Source organism: Lathyrus oleraceus, chromosome 1 (assembly GCF_024323335.1).
Source record: "Lathyrus oleraceus cultivar Zhongwan6 chromosome 1, CAAS_Psat_ZW6_1.0, whole genome shotgun sequence".
NCBI classification, from domain to species: Eukaryota; Viridiplantae; Streptophyta; class Magnoliopsida; order Fabales; family Fabaceae; genus Lathyrus; species Lathyrus oleraceus.
In genome coordinates this window covers 312,889,189-312,911,513 of record NC_066579.1, presented here as the reverse complement: position 1 = coordinate 312,911,513, position 22,325 = coordinate 312,889,189, and the positions used below count along the sequence as shown (strand labels likewise).

Genomic DNA, 22,325 nt, shown 5'->3' with positions numbered 1-22,325 from the left:
TATGCCTAAGGGAGAAGATAAAATTGTTTGGGAAATTTTAAATTGATCATCAATAAAATAAATTCTATTCATCCACATCTTTGATGTTTTGTTTTTACTTTTTGCTTATTTCTGAACATGGTAATCACAAAAAACATAAATAAACAATATAATTGTCCATCTGCATAATATTTGGTCACAAAATTCACTTCTCTAAAATCAAAATATCAAATCATTATCCAGGTTGGTTCCTAACCCCATTGAATACAATGATCCTTCTCCTTCTCCAAATTTTGAATTCCCTATGTTTGAAGCCGAGGAGGAAAATGATGTAGAGGTGAGGGAGGAATTGTCTCGTCTTCTTGAGAAGATTATTCAGCCATTTGAAGAGCAGATTGAGCTAGTCAACTTGGGTTCCGAAGATGATGTGAAGGAGGTCAAGATTGGGTCTCGATTGTGTCCAGATGCTAAGAAGGGGTTGATTGATCTTCTTCGAGAGTATTCAGATGTGTTTGCTTGGTCCTATCAAGACATGCCTAGTTTGGATTCTGATATTGTGGAGCATAAATTGCCATTGAAGCCAGAATGCCCGCCAATTAAGCAGAAATTGAGAAGAACGCATCCTGATATGGCTATGAAGATCAAAGAGGAAGTTCGGAAGCAGATTGATGTCGGTTTCCTTGTAACTGCTGAGTATCCGCAGTGGATGGCCAATATTGTGCCCGTGTCGAAGAAGGATGGAAAAGTCCGCAGTCATTGGGGAGACAGAGACTCTGGGGGGAAAAGGAGTTACGCGTATGTCAGGCTACGACTTAAAAATACTGGGGGACTTAAGGGGATCCATATGAAATGGAAAGACTCAGCCGGGGAAACAAACATCTGCAGGGAATACGAATAAGCCAAGATAAAACTGAAATATTCGACTCGTGCAGGGAAAAGTGATTTCACCAAGGAAATGCGCACTCGACTCGACTGGGGAAGCGTTACACTTCAACATAGGAGGAGAAGAAATCTATTACCTACTACCTGTTACTGGGTAAGGAGATAATAAAAATCTGACAAAGAGAACATCCGTCATCGGTTAGAATGAACATATCAAGGATGACTTGCTGAGGAAAAGGCCAGGATGGAGTATTCATTACCGGTTACTAGGTAAGAATAACCTTGCTGGGGAAAACTGCAGAAAAAAGGATTTACAACTACTAGTTACTGGGCAGAAGACCAAAGGGTGAGAGTATCCGTCATCGGTTAGGATGAACATATCAAGGATAAACTCAACAGGGAAGAAAATCTGTCACCGATTAAGATGAACATATCAAGGATAGACTTGTCTGGGGATGTCAAGGAGGATACCCGTCATTGGTTAGGATGAACATATCAAGGATATACTAACTGAACAAAAAGGAAATTACATCTATCAAAACTGGATAGAAAACTGTCGGAGAGAAAATCCGTCACCAGTTAGGATGAACATATCAAGGATTAAACTCTGCGAGGGGACAAAGTAGGATTTACAACTACCGGTTACTGGGTAGAAGACCAATCAAAGAGAAAATCCGCCGCTGGTTAAAGTGAACATATCAAGGATTAAACTCCGAAAGGGGAGAAAATAGGGATTATATCTATGAGTTACTAGATAGAATACAAAAGAAGAGAAAATTTGTCACTGGTTAAAGTGAACATATCAAGGATTGACTCCGCTAAAGGGGAACAATAGGATTTACAACTACCAGTTACTGGGTAGAAGACCCACAAGGAGAAGAAAACCCGTCATCGATTAAGATGAGCATATAAAGGATTAACTCTCTGGGGAAACAAAATAGGGATTACAACTACCATTTTACTGGGTAGAATACCAAATGAGAGAATATTCGTCACTAATTAAAGTGAACATATCAAGGATAGACTCACACGGGGGAATGAAAGATATCCGTCACCGGTTAGGATGAACATATCAAGGATATACTTCCAGGGGACTCCACTTAGAGAGGAAAAGGAGGTACTTTTGCCGGGTATTGGGCAAAAAGTAACAAACTGTCGACTAAGAAGAATATTACCAGTTACTGGGTAATAGACTCTTAGGGGACCAAAGATATCTATCTAGGTAAGAGCTAGAAAGAAAATGGTCAATCAAGACTCGACCCCATGAGGACATAACTCAAGGGGAGTAATTCCATCCGAAAAATTTGCCGGAGAGGAGACTGAAATAACAATCATCCACAAGGAAACAAACTCAGTGGGGAAATAGAGAAAGGTTAAAGTCTTTTCTGCTTAGAGGCCGACACTCTACACTTGAAGGAGGACAGACACCAGATTTGGTATGGGGATAAAGTACCGCCACAATAGAGAATGAGAATCTCAAATAAACCAAATATGCAAGATAATGCAAAATCATGAAATTATATGAATGTATATGTATATGCATATATGGTGATTATGCTGACAAAACGATCACGAAGGATACAGAGGTGTCGCAAAGAATTTGAACCACCAGTACAATCCTCGGTCAATCCACAAAAAGTCATGGAGACAAACTGCTGAAGAACAAAGAGATCAACGTCCCAAAAGCTCAAACCCTAGCTGGGGAAGGAGGAGATCTGCTGAGGAGAAAACACATCCAACTGTAGGGAATTTTGGGTCAACACCATAGAAATGGGAGACAACCCTACTGGGTAAGAAGTAAAAAAGCCGCTCAGAAACCGGGAGGAAACTCTGACTGGGAGCAAAGACGTGACGGTCGATGGGGACACCAAAGCGATCTACTGGGGAGAGATATAACATCTTCTGATGACGATCTACCTACTCAGGAAAAGTGAACTCCGCTGGGAAGGCCGAAGTTTTGTTGGGAACCAGGATACGCCGCTGGGGATCTGAATCAATCAACTTAGATGGGGAATAAAAAGAAACTCTACTGGTGTATCAAACACTCTAACGGGGAACCGAATCCGCTAGTTGAGGATAACAACACTCTACTGAGGTCATGAATCAACACTGACGCCTAGAGATACCCGAAGAGTTACTGCTTGGGAAACCTCAGATGCTTCACACTTAAGAACTTGCTTCTCACTAAAATGCTGTTGATATTACTATTACTTGTTTTGGAAAAGTTTTTGCTTTTATATTTTTAAGAAAATTTGATTTTGATTTAAAAATTTAATTTCAAAATGATCATAATAAAATTAAAAACTATTGGCTGAAGTAAATAAGAGTAGAAACAATTGGATAAAAGCTCAACTTTATTTAATAGGATGGTAGTCTGTAAATGACAAGACTCCATAGATTTTACAAAGTTGAAAATGATAATTTACATGGAAAAGGGTTACATTGAATACAATGGATCCTTAATCCTTCTACCATATCTTGATATCGATTATGTTTTTGACCGCTGCTGAAGGTGAACTGACGTTAACCCTTGTGCTCAAACAAAGTCTTCAAAAATCACTGAAGATCAGCAGAATGCAGTTACTTGCCATAATCCCTAATTTTTTCATAAGTTTCCCCAAGGTGGTGTACTAAACTTATCGGGAAATCAATTTCTGTTTTTATATCTCTAATCTTTGCCTGGATCGCCCTTTCAGGTTTTCAATCCACCGAGGCGCTCATTTTTGCCTAAGCCGCCCTTTCGGGTTTTCAACTTAGCGAGTTGTTCTTTTCTTTTTAGGCGAAGTATTTCTTGACTGCATCTGCATTCACAGGACGAGTGAACTGTTCACCATCCATAGTTGTAAGAATCAAAGCACCGCCTGAAAAGGCTCTCTTGACAACATATGAGCCTTCATAATTGGGAGTCCATTTTCCTCTGGAATCTGGCTTGAACGACAAAATCTTCTTGAGCACAAGGTCTCCTTGTCTGAACACACGAGGTTTGACCTTATTATCAAAAGCTTTCTTCATCCTCTGCTGATACAACTGGCCATAACACATGGGAGTTAACCTCTTCTCTTCAATCAAATTCAACTGGTCAAACCTGGTTTGGCACCATTCAACTTTAGTCAACTTGGCTTCCATGAGCACACGCAATGAAGGAATCTCAACCTCTACGGGGAGCACTTTCCATACCATAAACAAGAGAAAAATGGGTTGCCCCTGTTGAAGTGCGGACGAATGTACGATAACCATGCAAAGCAAATGGGAGCATCTCATGCCAATCCTTATATGTGACAACCATCTTCTGGATAATCTTCTTGATGTTCTTATTCGCAGCTTCAACAACCCCATTCATCTTGGGTCTATAGGGAGAAGAATTATGATGTGCAATCTTGAAGTCTTTGGAAAGAGCTTCCACCATATTGTTATTCAAGTTCGATCCATTATCAGTAATGATCTTACTTGGAACACCATAACGGCATATAATCTGATTCTTGATAAACCTTACAACAACTTGCTTGGTTACATTTGCATACGATGCCGCTTCAACCCATTTTGTGAAGTAGTCAATTGCCACTAAAATGAAACGATGTCCATTCGAAGCTTTGGGCTCAATCATCCCAATCATATCAATTTCCCACATGGAGAAGGGCCATGAGGAAGAGATAACATTCAATAGTGTCGGAGGAACATGAATCTTATCAGCATAAATTTGACACTTGTGACACTTCTTCACAAACTTGCAACAGTCAGATTCCATTGTCAGCCAATAGTAACCTACTCGCAACATCTTCTTCGCCATTGCATGTCCATTGGAATGAGTACCAAAGGATCCTTCATGCACTTCGGTCATCAACAAGTTTGCTTCGTGTCTATCCACGCATCTGAGCAGAACCATGTCGAAGTTTCTCTTGTATAGTATATCACCATTCAGGTAGAAATTATTAGCTAATCTTCTCAAAGTTTTCTTATCTTTCAAAGATGTCCCAGGCGGGTAGATTGATGCGTGTTTTTTGCAAGTATACGAACGCGTCAGAGTAATATAAAAGATTGTTGAATCCATATAGACCAAATGTCAATCTATCGTTATCTATTGTTACGGTGTTTATCTAAGGTAATCGAAACAGGGTTTTTAAGAGTGCACAATGAAAAATAAAGTATTAAATTAAATTCAATTAATAAAGACAGGTTCGAATGTAATTCGCATAATCAATTAATAATCCACGTACTTGCTAATAGAATTACTTATGGGCAGTGTTTCCTACTTTGAAAAGAACCAATTTAACGGGAACTGTCGCTTTCGCGTATTCAGAACTGAGTTGTACTCCCTAATCAAACCCTCTTATTGTCACTTATACAAAGGCGTGCATTGCGTCAGAGTAGTAAACCTATTTTTAAGAAATATAGTGTCTTGACTAAGTTGAAAATTATTTTGACCTGGATTTCTTAACCAAAAGATGTTCTCACGAACCAGACTCTAACCTTATAAACGCGTCCGAAAATAGTTTTAAAATCACTTTTCTTTTTAAGTTAAAAACTCCTAATGAACTACACAAAGCGCTTTCGCTGTATTTGAAATAGTTAAAAACAACTAAGTTTAAACAAACGTCGGACGACTTTCGATCTTACCCAACGGGAATTTAGTGCGGGAAAACTTAAGTTGAAAGTCAAAATAGCCCTTAAATGTTTCTACGAACAATTGTACGGATTATCTGTTCAATTACTAGCTAATCTTCTCAAAGTTTTCTTATCTTTCAAAGATGTCCCAGGCGGGTAGATTGATGCGTGTTTTTTGCAAGTATACGAACGCGTCAGAGTAATATAAAAGATTGTTGAATCCATATAGACCAAATGTCAATCTATCGTTATCTATTGTTACGGTGTTTATCTAAGGTAATCGAAACAGGGTTTTTAAGAGTGCACAATGAAAAATAAAGTATTAAATTAAATTCAATTAATAAAGACAGGTTCGAATGTAATTCGCATAATCAATTAATAATCCACGTACTTGCTAATAGAATTACTTATGGGCAGTGTTTCCTACTTTGAAAAGAACCAATTTAACGGGAACTGTCGCTTTCGCGTATTCAGAACTGAGTTGTACTCCCTAATCAAACCCTCTTATTGTCACTTATACAAAGGCGTGCATTGCGTCAGAGTAGTAAACCTATTTTTAAGAAATATAGTGTCTTGACTAAGTTGAAAATTATTTTGACCTGGATTTCTTAACCAAAAGATGTTCTCACGAACCAGACTCTAACCTTATAAACGCGTCCGAAAATAGTTTTAAAATCACTTTTCTTTTTAAGTTAAAAACTCCTAATGAACTACACAAAGCGCTTTCGCTGTATTTGAAATAGTTAAAAACAACTAAGTTTAAACAAACGTCGGACGACTTTCGATCTTACCCAACGGGAATTTAGTGCGGGAAAACTTAAGTTGAAAGTCAAAATAGCCCTTAAATGTTTCTACGAACAATTGTACGGATTATCTGTTCAATTACGATCCTTACATTCTAACCTTTATAGGTTTAGCCAGACATGGTAAAGTAAAAATGCATTTTAATTTTTATCATAAAAACAGATAAATAAAAGAATTTTAAAAAAAAGGTAATAAATGTGAGTGCAGGAAAGTAAATAAAAGTAGTGCGGTGCAAGAAAGTAAATGAAAGTAGTGCGGTGCAAGAAATAAAGGAAAGTAGTGCAGTGCGAGAAATAAACAAAGTAAAGTGTGAGTGCGGGAAAGTAAATAAAATAAAGGCAGTGCGGGAAAGTAAACAAAATAAAGGCAGTGCGGGAAAGTAAACAAAATAAAGGCAGTGCGGGAAAATAAAGTAGACAAAGGTAAAACAATAAAACCTGCTCCAATCGGAGGGTCGAATAAAGTGCGTAACAGAAATGAAAATGGCGGCAGGATTAAACTTCCTTCCAAAGTGCTCCAAACTCGATTACAGACTCGATTACACAGTGTGGCAACACTCCGATGTTAAGTGATTACCACTTTTACACAATACTGATATATGCCTAGTTGTAACTAAGTTTGGATGATCAAACAAATGAAATCAAGGCCCTATTTATAGGAAAGAAAAAAACATGGAAATTACAAGGATGCCCCTATGTTTGAAAAGTGGGCGGGAACCATTTTGTTTTTGTGGCGCTCGCCATAACATCATGGCGCCCGCCACAAGAGGAAATTACACGGCCTAAGTGGAGATTGTGGGAGATGTGGCAGTTGAGAAGAGGTTGACACTGGGACACGTCATGGCTGGACCCATGGCGCCCGCCACAGTTGGAGCCAAAGTGTAAAATGCTGTTTTTTGGCTTTTTAGCTCATGTTCGCTCCTTTTCTCGATCGGGGCTCCGATTAGACTGAAAACCTGAAAACAAAGAAAAATATAGTAATAACATAACAAAATAACAATAAAACAACTAAAATGCATGCGAAATCGGAGTCGAAAATACGGTGAATTTCAGTGTCTTTAATTCTACCACACTTAAACCCTTGCTTGTGCTCAAGCAAAACATTTAAAAGCTCAAAGAAGAAAAACCGTTGTCGACGAGTGATTCGGGCTAAAAGGGCTTCTAAGTTCAATTCCGGATGCAGTGATAGGTACTAACTGAGTGAACCAAGGGTATCGTGATGACACTTATCCGCAGACATGGACATAAACTCCATTCCTATATTAACCAACCCATATTATCCCACAATACCTAGGCCTACCTCTTCATCTCTTTTTGGGTCCTTTTCATTCAGGCGCAATCACATTAAACCCGTTATCCGTACATGCTTCATAGTAGAATGACCGGTTAGTGATTCTGATCCTAAACATGGGGTTTCTGGCACATAAATATGTTGTGAAACCTTTTATTTGACCCAAATGCAGTTGTGGGGGATCGAATTGTAATCCACCCTACTGAGTTCAGCGCCAAATACCTCTGAACCAACTAACAGTAGGTGAGTTTTTTTTCTTTTTCTTTTGCAGCAAAATTTTACAACTTTTTGGTTTAAATAACCTTGTGAGGGTCACCTATCCTGGAGTTGCCTTTTTCTTTATTTATTACACTGGATCATTAACTTATGTTCATCGGTCCCCTGCGTAGAGCATGCTTAGGCCGGAGCTGACTGCTAGAATAAACTACTGAAGACTATACTGAAATGATAATTAAGGCCATGGTATATGGGGTTTCGGGAGTGATTCCTATATTCATGAAGTCTATGGTGCTAAAACGATACTGATGTTTCATAAAGTTCTCCCAAGTCACCACATCCTAACTCAAACTTGTCTTAAAGCCCCAAAACTTTCAGAACAACACCGTTTTCTTTTGATTTTTTTTGGTAGGGCTAAAGGAATGGGGAGATGAGGATGTACTAAAGATACACTATACTTGTGACTCGTCAAACACATGTATTTTCTAAAACACACTAACTAAAAACAAAATAAAACAAAGTAAACAACTAAAAAGCAATAAAAATAAACAATCTAACTAAAAACAACAAAGGAAAATAGAAAGCGATAAAATCTCCTCCCACACTTAAATCAAACATTGTCCCCAATGTTTAGAAATAAGATAAAGGGAGAGTAACTTGTCACACTACTGTTGATCACTGGTCCCTTCACCATCCTGAGGTGGACGACAGGATCTGCTGCGACGACGGTCTATGGTCCATCATGGCCGATAAGGCAGCCTGAGCAGTCCTCACTTCTCGAAGGTTGCCTAAAATGGAACCCTGGATGGCCTCTATCAGCGCAAAATGCTCACGATGGTAGTTCCGCTGACAGAATTGCTCGTTTGTGATCGCAAGCAGGGTCTGTGAAACAGTCGCATATGATCGATTTGTCCTCCGCCGCGATTCTTGCATGAAGCTCATGTTGTCCGTCAGTTGTTGCTGAATGGTAGAGAGTAGGCCATCGCGCCTTTGTTCTCTAGCCATGTGTTCGTGCCGCATCTCCTCAGTAATATAGAATCTAGGAGTAGAACCTGCAAAAGAAGAAGATGATGCGGTGTGTGGTGGTGAAGGGTGATGGGGGACACATGAGGTATGGGAGATTGTTCTCTCCGATCAAGCTCTTCATCAGTGTCGTGTCCCTCCTCATCAGGAATATTAGGAGGAAGTGGACCTAAAACAGGTGGAGCATCTAAATCATAGGTCCAATTCCTTTCATTACGTACATCAGTGCGTCTAGTGCACGGTAAGGAAACAGATGGGAAAGCTACACCATGAATCATAAGCACATAACCTCCCTCTCTTCTCACTCAGCATAATTTCATATCTTTTAGAAATTTAAGGTTGATTGTGCTAGGAGCTAAGGGAACTAAGGTAGCTATCTCATTGTTCAGGTTAAGAGCCCGAGCAATAGATGTAATGAGTCCTCCAAAAACAATAGGTCCCGCTTTATTAAGAGTTAAAGCCATATGAGCAATCATGAAGGGGAGCGAATTAATCCTCCTATTTGTGAGACTTCCTTTTAAAAATAGAAGCTCCCGAGCATTAACCTTGTTTCGATTCTCCCGGCCAAAAATAGTACATGCTAACAGATAAGTAAAAACTCTAATGGTCAGGTTATGGATGGTCGAGGCAAGAATTCCTTCAAAAGAATTTATTGAAGTATTAGACAATCTCTGCCAGAAGGAAAACACCACGACTGACCAGTCTGAATCCAAAGGGGCCTCACAAATAGCACCTACCCCATGAGGAATTCCTAACAGATCTGCTAGTTCGTTGGTACTATACTCATACTCAACAGCAAACATTCAAAATTTAACAGTACCAACTGTACTAGCAGTGTTAGGACTGACAGTATAAATTAAAAAACTTAAAAACTCGATTGTCAGTCGCTTAAAGGTAGGCTCTCTGTTTTAAAAAATAGTGTGCAATCCTAAAAAATCTAACAAATGAAAAACACTGTGGTAGATACCCAAAGTATACATGCAGTTATCATCCACGTACCTCGTCGGGAGAATTTCCCGATTTTGCAACCTTTCAATAATCCTTCTCTGCCTATCCCCAGGTTTCCCTTCGCGAAGAATATATCCGTTGAACTCCATTATTTTTCTCTTTGAATGTGTTGAAGAAGATGAAAATGGGTTTATATATATAGGGTGGTAAAGGTGGGATTTTTATGGATATTGATGGATGAAAATTAAAATGGAAGTTGGAAAGGTAGATTGTATGGTGGAAAGATGATAAATGTAGGAGCTTTTATGGGGTTCAAGGGAGTTTTTGGAAGAGGAAAAAATGAGTTTTGGAAGTTTGAAGGGCCAAAAATGGTTAATTATTTGAATCTGCCTCGCATATACCAGACGCCGTGGCGGGTGCCATAGGGTCTATGGCGGGCGCCACAAGAGCAAAATTGAAGTAGGGCCAAAATTTGAAGATTTTATTATGGGCTCCTCCATGCTTTTTTTTTGTCTGGGGGTCCGGATAGCATTTTTATTGTTTTTCCTAATAGAAGAATGTTTGCACAATTTATGAAAATAGAATTAAACATTAAACAAATAAATAGATAATACTATTATACTATAATATAAAGGAAATAAACACACATAATATATATATATATATATATATATATATATATATATATATATATATATATATATATATATATATAGAAATATCAAAGTGCTAACATAATTAGAAAATGTACCAATTGCGATAATATAAAATAAGTCTAGGACATGCGAAAAATATTATAAGCATAAATAAGAAAAGGTAAACGAGAAGGTAAACTCAAACAGCAGGGGGCTCCTCTGCCTGACTGGATCCACGAAGTACGGCTTTCTCCCGATGATGCTCTGTTATCTCTCAGTATAAATAATCAGCCTCAGTATCATGTGTGAGATCGGATACCTCAATCTGTAAAGTAAGGTCAGCCACCTCTTGTCTAAGCTTGACAGTCTCTTTGCGACACTCGGCAATCTGCGTGCGGACATCTGGGGGCTGCAAAGATAAATTATTAGAGAGCACAATAATCCTGGGTGAAAGCGGCGTAGGAGTATAATCAGCAACAGGAGGGGATCTAGGCTCCTCAACAGTCTCTCCATGACCTTCCAAAGCATAACTCCAGTTAGCTGGGTCATGAACACTGGTCATCATCGGGTCTGGCAGTGTAAAGTAGTGTATCGTCTCGCTATCGATCAACAATGTGAACTGTCTGGGATTGAAAGAGACTCTCCTCATCAATCCTCTGTTCAAACAGAAATCAATATACATAGTAGTATAGCCACAGAAAGTCCTGAGATGGAGCAGCTTGCGGGACAGGCCTAAGGCAATGGCAATCTGCGTGACAATCCCTCCTACATGAATAATTCCCTCGGATGATCTGGCAACACTGCTAAGGCCACACAGCAGAAAATTCCCACATGCCATAGGGCGTGACTGGGATGCACAAAATAACAAAAATATCTCCTCCTCACTCAGCAGAGTCTCAATATCTGGTCTTCCAATAAAAAAGTGCGCCAGTATCATTTGGAAATACCTCATAGCAGGGTTATGGATAACCTGGGACAACTGAGTGGAAGGATCCTGACTCCCTCCACCAGAGAAATCGCTCAAGAATTTCTCCACTTACCTACTCAGAAAGTATCCCATCGGCGTCTCAGGGATAGCGTCGGGGGTAGTTTGAAGACCTAATAAGTTACCGAACTCCCTCTGGCTGAAAGAGTACTCAGTCCCGAATAGGCTGAAAACAGCATGTACATCTGGTCCGAAGTAAGGATCATAAGCAAACAAGCTGAGGAACTCCAAAGTCAGGTTCTTGTAGGTGTTGTTCATGTCATCAGCGAATTCATCCCATTGGAGTTGGTGGCACAGGAATCTGATGCTCGACTCATAGCCCAGGGCGTCCATGCAATCCTGGTCCGGATAGCGTGTAGGTGCCATAGGGAGCTGGTAAAGAACTATGTAACGCTCCCTCTGGGCGTCATCTCTGAAAGCCACGTGCATGTCATCAAAGTTCTGCATCCTACAAAGGTTAGGGAAAAGGATCCTGAAAACACAAACATTGCAAATGATATTTAGTCATGACGAGAATATGATTAAAAATGAAATAAAGTAATTAAATGCAGAAAAAGTAAAATAAGATAAGAAAAACGTGGGTTGCCTCCCAAGCAGTGCTTGTTTAACGTCGTTAGCTTGACGGTCGGAACTTATACATCTGTCGTAGGAATTGGTGGATCTATCAGAGTGTGGTTGGAGTAGTCTGTTGGAATGTCTCCTCCTTCATAGAGCTTCAGTCTTTGCCCATTTACAATGAATGGACTACAGGTTCCGCTCTTGATTTCTACAGCTCCGGATCTCAGAATCTTAGATACTTTGAAAGGGCCAGTCCATCTTGAACGCAACTTCCCAGGGAAAAGTCGTAACCTAGAATTGAACAGGAGAACAGGGTCGCGTATATTGAAATCTTTTTTCACAATTCTTTTGTCATGCCATGCTTTGGTTCTCTCTTTGTATATTATGGCATTCTCGTAGGCAGATTTCCTGAGTTCTTCCATTTTGTGGATGTCAAGGATACGTTTTTCACCAGTGGTCAGGTAATCCAAATTCAAAGTTTTAATGGCCCAATAGGCCTTATTCTCTAATTCAAAAGGTAAATGACAGGGTTTTCCATAGACTAGTTGGTAGGGAGTTGTTCCTATAGGGGTTTTGAAAGCGGTTATGTAGGCCCATAATGCTTCTTGGAGCTTCTGAGACCAGTCTTTTCTAGATATAGAAACAATTTTTTTCTAAAATTTGTTTTATCTCCCTATTGGATACTTCTACTTGGCCACTAGTCTATGGGTGGTATGGTGTTGCTACTCTATGCCTAACCTCATATTTGCTTAAAAGTTTATCAAATATTCTCGATGCGAAGTGCGATCCTCCATCGCTTATGACTAAACGGGATGTTCCAAATCTGGGTAATATATAGTTTTTAAATAACTTGATCACCACTCTAGTGTCGTTTGTGGGTGTAGGTATAGGTTCAATCCACTTAGACACATAGTTCACAGCTACTAAGATATACTTGTTTCCTAAGGATGGTGGGAAAGGTCCCAAACGTTGAAGAGTTCTACTTCTTGAATGTTTCTTAGAGGCATTTCGTCACGTCTTGAAATATTTCCCGTGCGTTGGCATCTATCACATTTGACAATGCAAGCATGGACATCGCGCCACATGGTAGGCCAGAACAGGCCAGCTTGAAGAATCTTGGCGTATGTCTTAGAGGTGCTTGCATGTCCACCATAGGATGCAGAGTGACAATGCTCAATTATACTTTTTACCTCATCTTCTGGAACGCAACAGCGAAAAATGCCGTCTTTACCCCTTTTGAAAAGGAGCGATTCGTCCCAATAAAAGTTTCTTACATCGTTAAAGAACTTCTTCTTCCAGTGGTAGTCAAGATCAGGGGGTATGATATCAGCAGCTAGATAATTAACAAAGTCTTCATACAATGGCACGTTAGTTACAGCTAAGGAGTTTTGGAAGTGCTCATGAGGGCCTAGCCTATTGTCTTCAATGGCTTCTAGTTTAGCTATCAGTCTATCATAGGTAAAATCATCATTTATGGGTACGAAGTCTGGTTTCAGGTGTTCTAGCCTAGAAAGGTGATCAGCTACTACATTTTCAGTGCCTTTTTTATCTCGGATATTTAAATCAAACTCTTGTAGTAACAGAATCCATCGGAGTAACTTGGGTTTGGCATCCTTTTGACTTAATAGGTAACGAATGGCAGCATGATCGGTGTAAACTATAATTTTGGCTCCTACTAGATAAGATCTGAATTTGTCTATAGCAAAAACTACAACTAGTAGTTCCTTTTCAGTTAATGTGTAGTTAAGTTGTGCGACGTCTAGGGTTCTACTGGCATAATAAATCACATGTAATTTTTTATCTTTCCTTTGTCCTAGAACGGCTCCAACGGCATAATCACTAGCGTCGCACATTATCTCAAAAGGTTCTGACCAATCAGGGGGTTGCATAATGGGTGCTGAAATCAACGCTTGCTTTAAAAGATTAAATGCTTCATTACATTTTTCATCGAAAATGAATTCAGCATCTTTCATTAAAAGGCCAGTTAAAGGTTTAGTTATTTTAGAGAAGTCTTTGATAAAACGCCGGTAGAATCCAGCATGTCCAAGGAAAATTCGGACTTCTCTGATAGTTTTGGGTGGTTTAGATTCTCTATGACTTCTATCTTAGCTCTATCTACCTCAACACCTTTTTCAGAAACTATATGTCCTAAAACAATCCCTTCAGGTGACCATGAAATGACATTTTTCCCAGTTTAGCACAAGGTTCACCTCCACGCATCTTTCTAGGATTTTCTCAAGGTTAGCAAGACAATTTTGGAAATCAAATCCGCAAATCGAGAAATAATCCATAAATACTTCCAGGATACTATCTAGGTAGTCTGCAAAGATTGACATCATGCAGCGTTGGAAAGTAGCTGGGGCATTACAGAGTCCGAATGGCATTCGTCTGTAGGCAAAAGTTCCATAAGGGCATGTAAAGGTAGTTTTCTCTTGATCTTCGGGGTGGATAGGTATTTGGAAGAATCCAGAGTATCCATCTAGATAGAAAAAGTAAGAGTGTCTGGATAGACGCTCCAACATCTGGTCTATAAATGGTAAAGGGAAATGATCCTTCCTGGTTGCTTTATTTAACTTTCTGTAGTCTATGAACATCCGCCATTCTCCTTCTATCTATTTTTCTACATGTTCGCCTTTATCGTTTTGCACTACTGTGATGCCTCCCTTTTTAGGTACTACATGCGCAGGGCTCACCCACTTACTATCCGAGATCTGATAGATTATACCTGCCTCAAGTAACTTAAGAACTTCTCTTTTAACAACATCACTCATTATAGGGTTTATTCTTCTCTGATGTTCTCTAGAGGGCTTTGAATCTTCTTCGAGACAAATCCGATGCATGCATACAGATGGGCTTATACCTTTCAGATCAGAGATATTATATCCTAAGGCTGAGGGATATCTTCGTAAAACATCTAAGAGTTGGTTTGTTTCCTCTTGGCTCAAGGTAGCACTGACTATAACTGGACGGTTCATCTCTTCATCAAGAAACTCATATCTCAGGTTCTTAGGTAGTTCCTTGAGTTCTAAGGTTGGTTTCTTAGGGCATGGCATAGGATATGGGGTAAGGGATAAACATTCATAAAGGTTATCATTGATGTAGGGCTTCCTAAAGTTATCATCTTCCAGTATGAGAATTGATGGCAACTTAATTGTTTTTATGATTTCTTCTTGTTCTATTTCCCTAACGCATTCATCAATGATATCTATGGCGTAACATGTGTCTCCCATCACAGGTGCCATAAGAAATTTTGAAAGTATAAATTATATCTTCTCGTCACCTACCTCAAAGGTCAACTTTCCTCTCTTGACATCTATTATGGCTCCTGCAGTTGATAAGAATGGTCTACCTAGAAGGATTGGTATATCATCATCCTCTTTAATATCCATGACAACAAAATCAGTAGGGATAAACAACTGACCTATCCTAACAGGGACATCTTCTAATATACCTATCGGATACTTAACAGATCTATCGGTTAATTAAAGTGACATCTTAGTAGGCTGTAATTCTCCTAAGTTTAACCTCTCACAAACTGCTAAAGGCATTAAGCTCACACTAGCTCCTAAGTCTAGAAAATCTTTTTCGATGACATGACTTCCCAAAATACAAGGAATGGAGAAATTTCCAGGATCTTTATCTTTTTTGGCTAACTTATTCTCGGAAATAGAATTTCATTCCAAGGGCTTCGGATCGTCGAGTCTACGTTTGTTGGTAAGGATGTCTTTCAGAAACTTTGCATAAGAAGGTATTTGGGTGATGGCTTATGTGAAAGGGATTTCTACGTGAAGTTTTTCGATAACCTTAATGAATTTCTAATACTGGTTATTAATTTGGGTCTGTTTGAGTCTTTGCGGATATGGTATCAGTGGTTTGTATGATGGGGGTGGTACATAAGTTTTGTCTTTAGGTTTTTCTCCTTTTTCTTGACCTTCCTGTTTTTCAGATTCCTCTGGTTCCTTCACTTCGTCCGTGGGTTCGGTATATTCCTTAGAAGTTTTGGGTTCACTCAATCTTAGGTTAAATGGCTCATCATAAGCGGTCCCACTTTGTAGGGTAATGGAATTGGCTTGTCCTCTCGGATTCTGTTGAGGTTGTCCAGGGAACTGTCTTCCAGGTGTAGTCTGGGGAGCTTGGTTTAAGGCTACCTGAGAGATCTGGGTTTCAAGCATCTTATTTTGAGTAACTATTTGGTCAACCTTGGTTCCTAACTGGGTAATCAGTTCATTAACGTGAATGTTCTGGTTCATGAACTCTTTGTTTTGTTGGGTTTGAGCAGTGATAAAATTTTCCACCATTTTCTCAAGGCTCAACTTTGGTGGCACAGGTTGCATAGGTTGATTTGGTCTTGGGGCTTGGTAACTTGGTTGTCTCGGAGGTGCAGTATTTTGGATAGGGTTATTGTTCTTATAGGAGAAGTTCGGGTGATTCCTCCATCCAGGGTTGTAGGTATTCGAATATGGGTTCCCTTGGGCATAATTCACTTGCTCAGAGTTGGTTTCCTTTAAGAGATTGCATTCTGCATATTGGTGTCCTTTGGTTCCACATATCTCACAATCCGACGAAACTGCAGCTGCAGTATTCCGGTTTATACACATATGCTCAACCTTGAGGGCTAACGCGTCCATTTTAGCTTGTATCATGTCTATAGAGCTTAACTCATGTACTCCTCCTTGGGCTTCCTTCTTCTCAACTGTCGCTCGTTCAACTCCCCATGATTGATGGTTTTGAGCCATATCTTCGATAAGGGCACTAGCTTCAGGGTAAGGTTTGTTCATCAATGCGCCACCTGCGGCAGCGTCGATGGTCATCTTAGTGTTATAGTGAAGTCCATTATAGAAGGTCTGAATGATTAACCAATTTTCTAAACCATGATGTGGGCATGCTCTTAATAGCTCTTTATATCTCTCCCAAGCTTCGAACAACGATTCTCCTTGGTTCTGGGTAAATCTGGTTATTTAGTTTCGAAGAACGGCGGTCTTACTTGGGGGAAAGTATCTAGCAAGGAATACTTTTCTAAGGTTTTCCCAAGTTGTTATGGAATTGGGTGGAAGGGAATCTAACCATGATAGGGCTTTATCTCTGAGGGAGAAAGGGAATAATCTTAAACAAATTGCCTCATGAGAAGCTTCATAGGTTTTAAAAGTGTCTGTTAATTGGAGAAAGATTTTTAAATGTTGGTTTGGGTTCTCAGTAGCAAGACCTGCAAATTGTCTTTGTTGCACTAGTTGCAACAGGGAGAGTTTAAGTTCGAAATTATTAGCTGGGATGTTGGGTTTACTATACTAGAACTAGGTTCTTCGTTGGATGGTTGGGCGAAATCCTTAAGAGGTCTTTGATTTTGATCTTCGGCCATAGCTCTCCTAATTCTATGAAAAAATAAACGTGCGCGAGCGTAACGTTCAGGTTCCTCCAGAGGATCTACTAAGCTTCCGGTGCTACGAGTCCTTCGCATTGACCGACTGGTAACAACCTAAGTCTAAACGATATAACAACAGGGTACAAAATTTGACGAAATTGGTCCCCAACAACGGCGCCAAAAACTTGATGCGTGTTTTTTGCAAGTATACGAACGCGTCAGAGTAATATAAAAGATTGTCGAATCCACAGAGACCAAATGTCAATCTATCGTTATCTATCATTACGGTGTTTATCTAAGGTAATCGAAACAGGGTTTTTAAAAGTGCACAATGAAAAATAAAGTATTAAATTAAATTCAATTAATAAAGACAGGTTCAAATGTAATTCACAAAATCAATTAATAATCCATGTGCTTGCTAATAGAATTACTTATGGGCAGTGTTTCCTACTTTGAAAAGAACCAATTTAACGGGAACTGTCGCTTTCGCGTATTCAGAACCGAGTTGTACTCCCTAATCAAACCCTCTTATTGTCACTTATAAAAATGCGCGCATTGCGTTAAAGTAGTAAACCTATTTTTAAGAAATATAGTGTCTTGACTAAGTTGAAAATTATTTTGACCTGGATTTCTTAACCAAAAGAAGTTCTCACGAACCAGACTCTAAACTTATAAACGTGTCCGAAAATAGTTTTAAAATCACTTTTCTTTTTAAGTTAAAAACTCCTAATGAACTAAACAAAGCGCTTTTGCTGTATTTGAAATAGTTAAAAACAACTAAGTTTAAACAGACGTCGGACGACTTTCGATCTTACCCAACGAGAATTAAGTGCGGGAAAACTTAAGTTGAAAGTCAAAATAGCCCTTAAATGTTTCTACGAACAATTGTACGGATTATCTGTTCAATTACGATCCTTACATTCTAACCTTTATAGGTTTAGCCAGACATGGTAAAGTAAAAATGCATTTTAATTTTCATCATAAAAACGGATAAATAAAAGGCTTTTCAAATAAAGGTAATAAGTACGAGTGCAGGAAAGTAAATAAAAGTAGTGCGGTGCAAGAAATTAAATGAAAGTAGTGCGGTGCATGAAATAAAGGAAAGTAGTGCAGTGCGAGAAATAAACAAAGTAAAGTGTGAGTGCGGGAAAGTAAACAAAATAAAGGCAGTGCGGGAAAGTAAACAAAATAAAGGCAGTGCTGGAAAATAAAGTAGACAAAGGTAAAGCAATAAAACCTGCTCCAACCGGAGGGTCGAATAAAGTGCGTAACAGAAATGAAAATGGCGGCAGGATTAAACTTCCTTCCAAAGTGCTCCAAACTCGATTATCGACTCGATTACACAGTGTGGCAACACTCCGATGTGAAGTGATTACCACTTTTACACAATACTTGTAAGTTGTAAATGCGCCTAAGAGGGGGGGGGGGGTGAATTAGGTGGTAAAAAATTCTTCGATCTAGTTTCCGGTTTTTGGTTATTTTTGTTTAAGTGCGGAAAATTAAAATGCGGAAAGTAAACGACACCGGAAATTATAGTGGTTCCATTCACAATCCGAAGGTACATCCACTCCCCTTTCACACGAAAGAGAATTCACTATAGTTAGAATATGGTACAGCCTATTCACACAACCGGTGATGCCTACAATCTAACCTATAGACAAACAAGTGTATGAAGAACAATCCTCTTCAACACCAACCCTTGTGTCCAACAATCCTGGATCACAAGTCAAACAGAAATAATTCTATGAATGCTTTTAACAAAGATGTAATAGTATCAATCTTCTCTTGATTGATCTTCTCCTTAGACAAATAAGTCACTCAAAAGATAATATGCAAGTGTTCAACAATAGAATGAGATGACAATTTTTATTATGAACACTTTCAAAAATTATTTAAGAAAAGAATATGAGAGAGTGATTATTTGAAGTTTGTATGAAAATTCTTGGAGGTGAGAATTCATTTTGAAAAATTAATAATTTATATTTCCAAAATACCTTTCCAAAGAGGTATCATTTCCCTCATGAATATTGATGAAAAGATATAATTTTTCAAAAACATTTTTTGCTGTAACGAACAGTGTTAACCGGTTAACCATATGGGTTAACCGGTTAACGCATGTAAACGTTAACAAAGAATTTGAAAATCTGGGCTGTTAACCGGTTAACCCATATGGTTAACCGGTTAACACTGTTGAAATGCAGAAAAAATACTTAAAAATAAATGTGTCTTGCATTTTAAGGTGTTAACAAATGGTTATGTTAAAAGATGCAAATGCAGATCATGATTGTTGAACACTTGTATACTAATCTAAGAGGGAGTTAGATATACCTAAGAAGTGAATCAACAATCTTGCAAACGGTTGTCTTGAAAATGAAGCTTGATCAAATGCATATGCGGCTTTGAATACTTGATGCTTGAAATATCTTTGTAGCTCTTCTCTTTTTGCATTGATGCAAGTTGTCTTCATCAAAATACTTCTTGGATTGAAGCTTGCTTCTACAATACTGATATATGCCTAGTTGTAACTAAGTTTGGATGATCAAACAAATGAAATCAAGGCTCTGTTTATAGGCAAGAAAAAAACATGGAAATTACAAGGATGCCCCTAAGTTTGAAAAATGGGCGGGAACCATTTTGTTTTTGTGGTACCCGCCACAACATCATGGCGCCCGCCACAGGAGGAAATTGCAGCGTCCAAGTGGAGATCGTGGGATACATGGCAGTTGAGAAGAGGTTGAAACTGGGACACATCGTGGCTGGACCCATTGCGCCCGCCACAGTGGGAGCCACAAGTGTAAAATGCTGATTTTTTGGCTTTTTAGCTCATTTTCGCTCCTTTTCTCGATCGGGGCTCCGATTAGACTGAAAACCTGAAAACAAAGAAAAACATAGTAATAACATAACAAAATAACAATAAAACAACTAAAATGGATGTGAAATCGAAGTCGAAAATACAATGAATTTCAGTGTCATCATAGATCTGACTTTGAAGGAAACATTTAATGTCGTAATACCATGGCTTCTCATCCTTGACCTCTTCAACAACAAACACATGAGCTGGCCTATCAAGACGCATCACAGATAAATTGGGAACTTCATTCCAATACTTCACTACAATCATTGATTCCAATGTTGCAAGAGCATCTGCCATTCGGTTCTCATCTCGAGGGATATGATGAAACTCAACCTTTGTAAAGAAAGTTGAAATCCTCCTCGCATAATCTCTATACGGTATTACACCAGGTTGATTTGTCTCCCATTCTCCTTTGATCTGATTCACTACCAAAGTTGAATCACCGAAGACATCCAAATATTTGATTCCGAGATTCATGGCCTCTTCAAGCCAAATAATGCAAGCTTCATATTCTGCCGTGTTGTTTATACACTTGAAAGTCAATCTAGCTATAAATGGTAGATGCGTTCCTTGAGGAGTAATAATTACTGACCCAATGACATTTCCATATTGATTAACAGCTCCATCAAATGCCATGCCCCAACGGGAACCAGGTTTTGGCCCTTCTTCTAGCAATGGTTCATCACAATCTTTCATTTTCAAGTATAAAATCTCTTCATATGGAAAATCATACTGCACTGACTGGTAATCTTCAATTGGTTGGTGAGCCAAATGGTCAGCCAAGATACTACCTTTGATTGCTTTTTGAAATCGGTATTCGATATCATACTCTGATAACAACATCTGCCAACGGGAAATCCTCCCAGTTAAAGCAGGCTTCTTAAATATGTACTTGATTGGATCCATTTTGGATATCAACCAAGTGGTATGATTCAACATATACTGGCGCAGACGCTTAGCAGCCCAAGCCAATGCGCAACAAGTTTTCTCAAGCATTGAGTATCGAGTCTCACAGTCGATGAATTTCTTACTGAGGTAATAAATTGAAAATTCTTTCTTCCCAGTATCATCTTGCTGACCAAGAACACAACCCATATTATCTTCGAGCACAGTCAAATACATGATCAACGGTCTTCCTTCCACAGGTGGAGACAAAATCGGAGGGTCAAGCAAATATTTCTTGATATTGTCAAAATATTTCTGACAATCTTCGGTCCAATCACAAGATTGATCTTTCCGAAGAAGCTTGAATATAGGCGCACATTTGGCAGTCATATGGGAAATGAATCTGGAAATATAATTCAAGCGGTCGAGAAAACCTCTGACTTGCTTCTAAGTTTTGGGTGCATGTATCTCTTGTATTGCTTTAACCTTGGCAGGATCAACCTCAATACCTTTCTCGCTGACAATAAAGCCCAACAACTTACCAGAACGAACACCAAAAGTACATTTATTGGGATTCAAGCGGAGTTTATATTTCTTCAAACGCTGGAATAGCTTCAACAAATGCTTAACATGTTCTTATTCATCAATTGACTTAGCAATCATGTCATCGACATATACTTCAATCTCTTTATGCATTATATCATGAAAAAGAGTAGTCATTTCTCTCTGGTAATTAGCACCAGCATTCTTTAAACCAAAAGGCATCACTCTATAACAGAATGTTCCCTAGGGTGTAATGAATGTGGTCTTCTCCATATCCTCGGGTGCCATCTTAATCTGGTTATATCCATAAAATCCATCCATAAACGAAAAGACTTTAAATTTAGCAGTATTGTCTACCAACATATCAATGTGTGGCAGGGGAAATCATCTTTCGGACTGACTTTATTCAAATCTCTATAGTCGACACACATGCGGACTTTTCCATCTTTCTTCGGTACAGGTACAATGTTGGCCACCCATTAAGGATACTCAACAGTTACAAGGAAACCGACATCAATCTGTTTATGAACTTCCTCTATGATCTTCACAGCCATATCAGGATGCGTTCTTCTCAACTTCTGCTTGACTGGCAAGCATTTTGGCTTCAACGGCAATCTATGTTCCACAATATCAGAATCCAACCCAGGCATGTCTTGATAGGACCAAGCAAACACATCTGAATACTCTCGAAGAAGATCAATCAACCCCTTCTTAGCATCTGGACACAGTCGAGACCCAATCTTGACTTCCTTCACATCATCT

The 22,325-nt window shown here is 39.0% G+C and overlaps 1 non-coding gene across 1 annotated transcript; it reads left to right on the top strand.

Moving 5' to 3' along the window:
• Positions 1 to 16,788: 16,788 nt before the first annotated feature.
• On the top strand, positions 16,789 to 16,895 carry LOC127115942 (small nucleolar RNA R71). Its single transcript, XR_007800939.1, has one exon. It is a non-coding gene; the product is annotated as a small nucleolar RNA R71 (small nucleolar RNA).
• Positions 16,896 to 22,325: the final 5,430 nt, after the last annotated feature.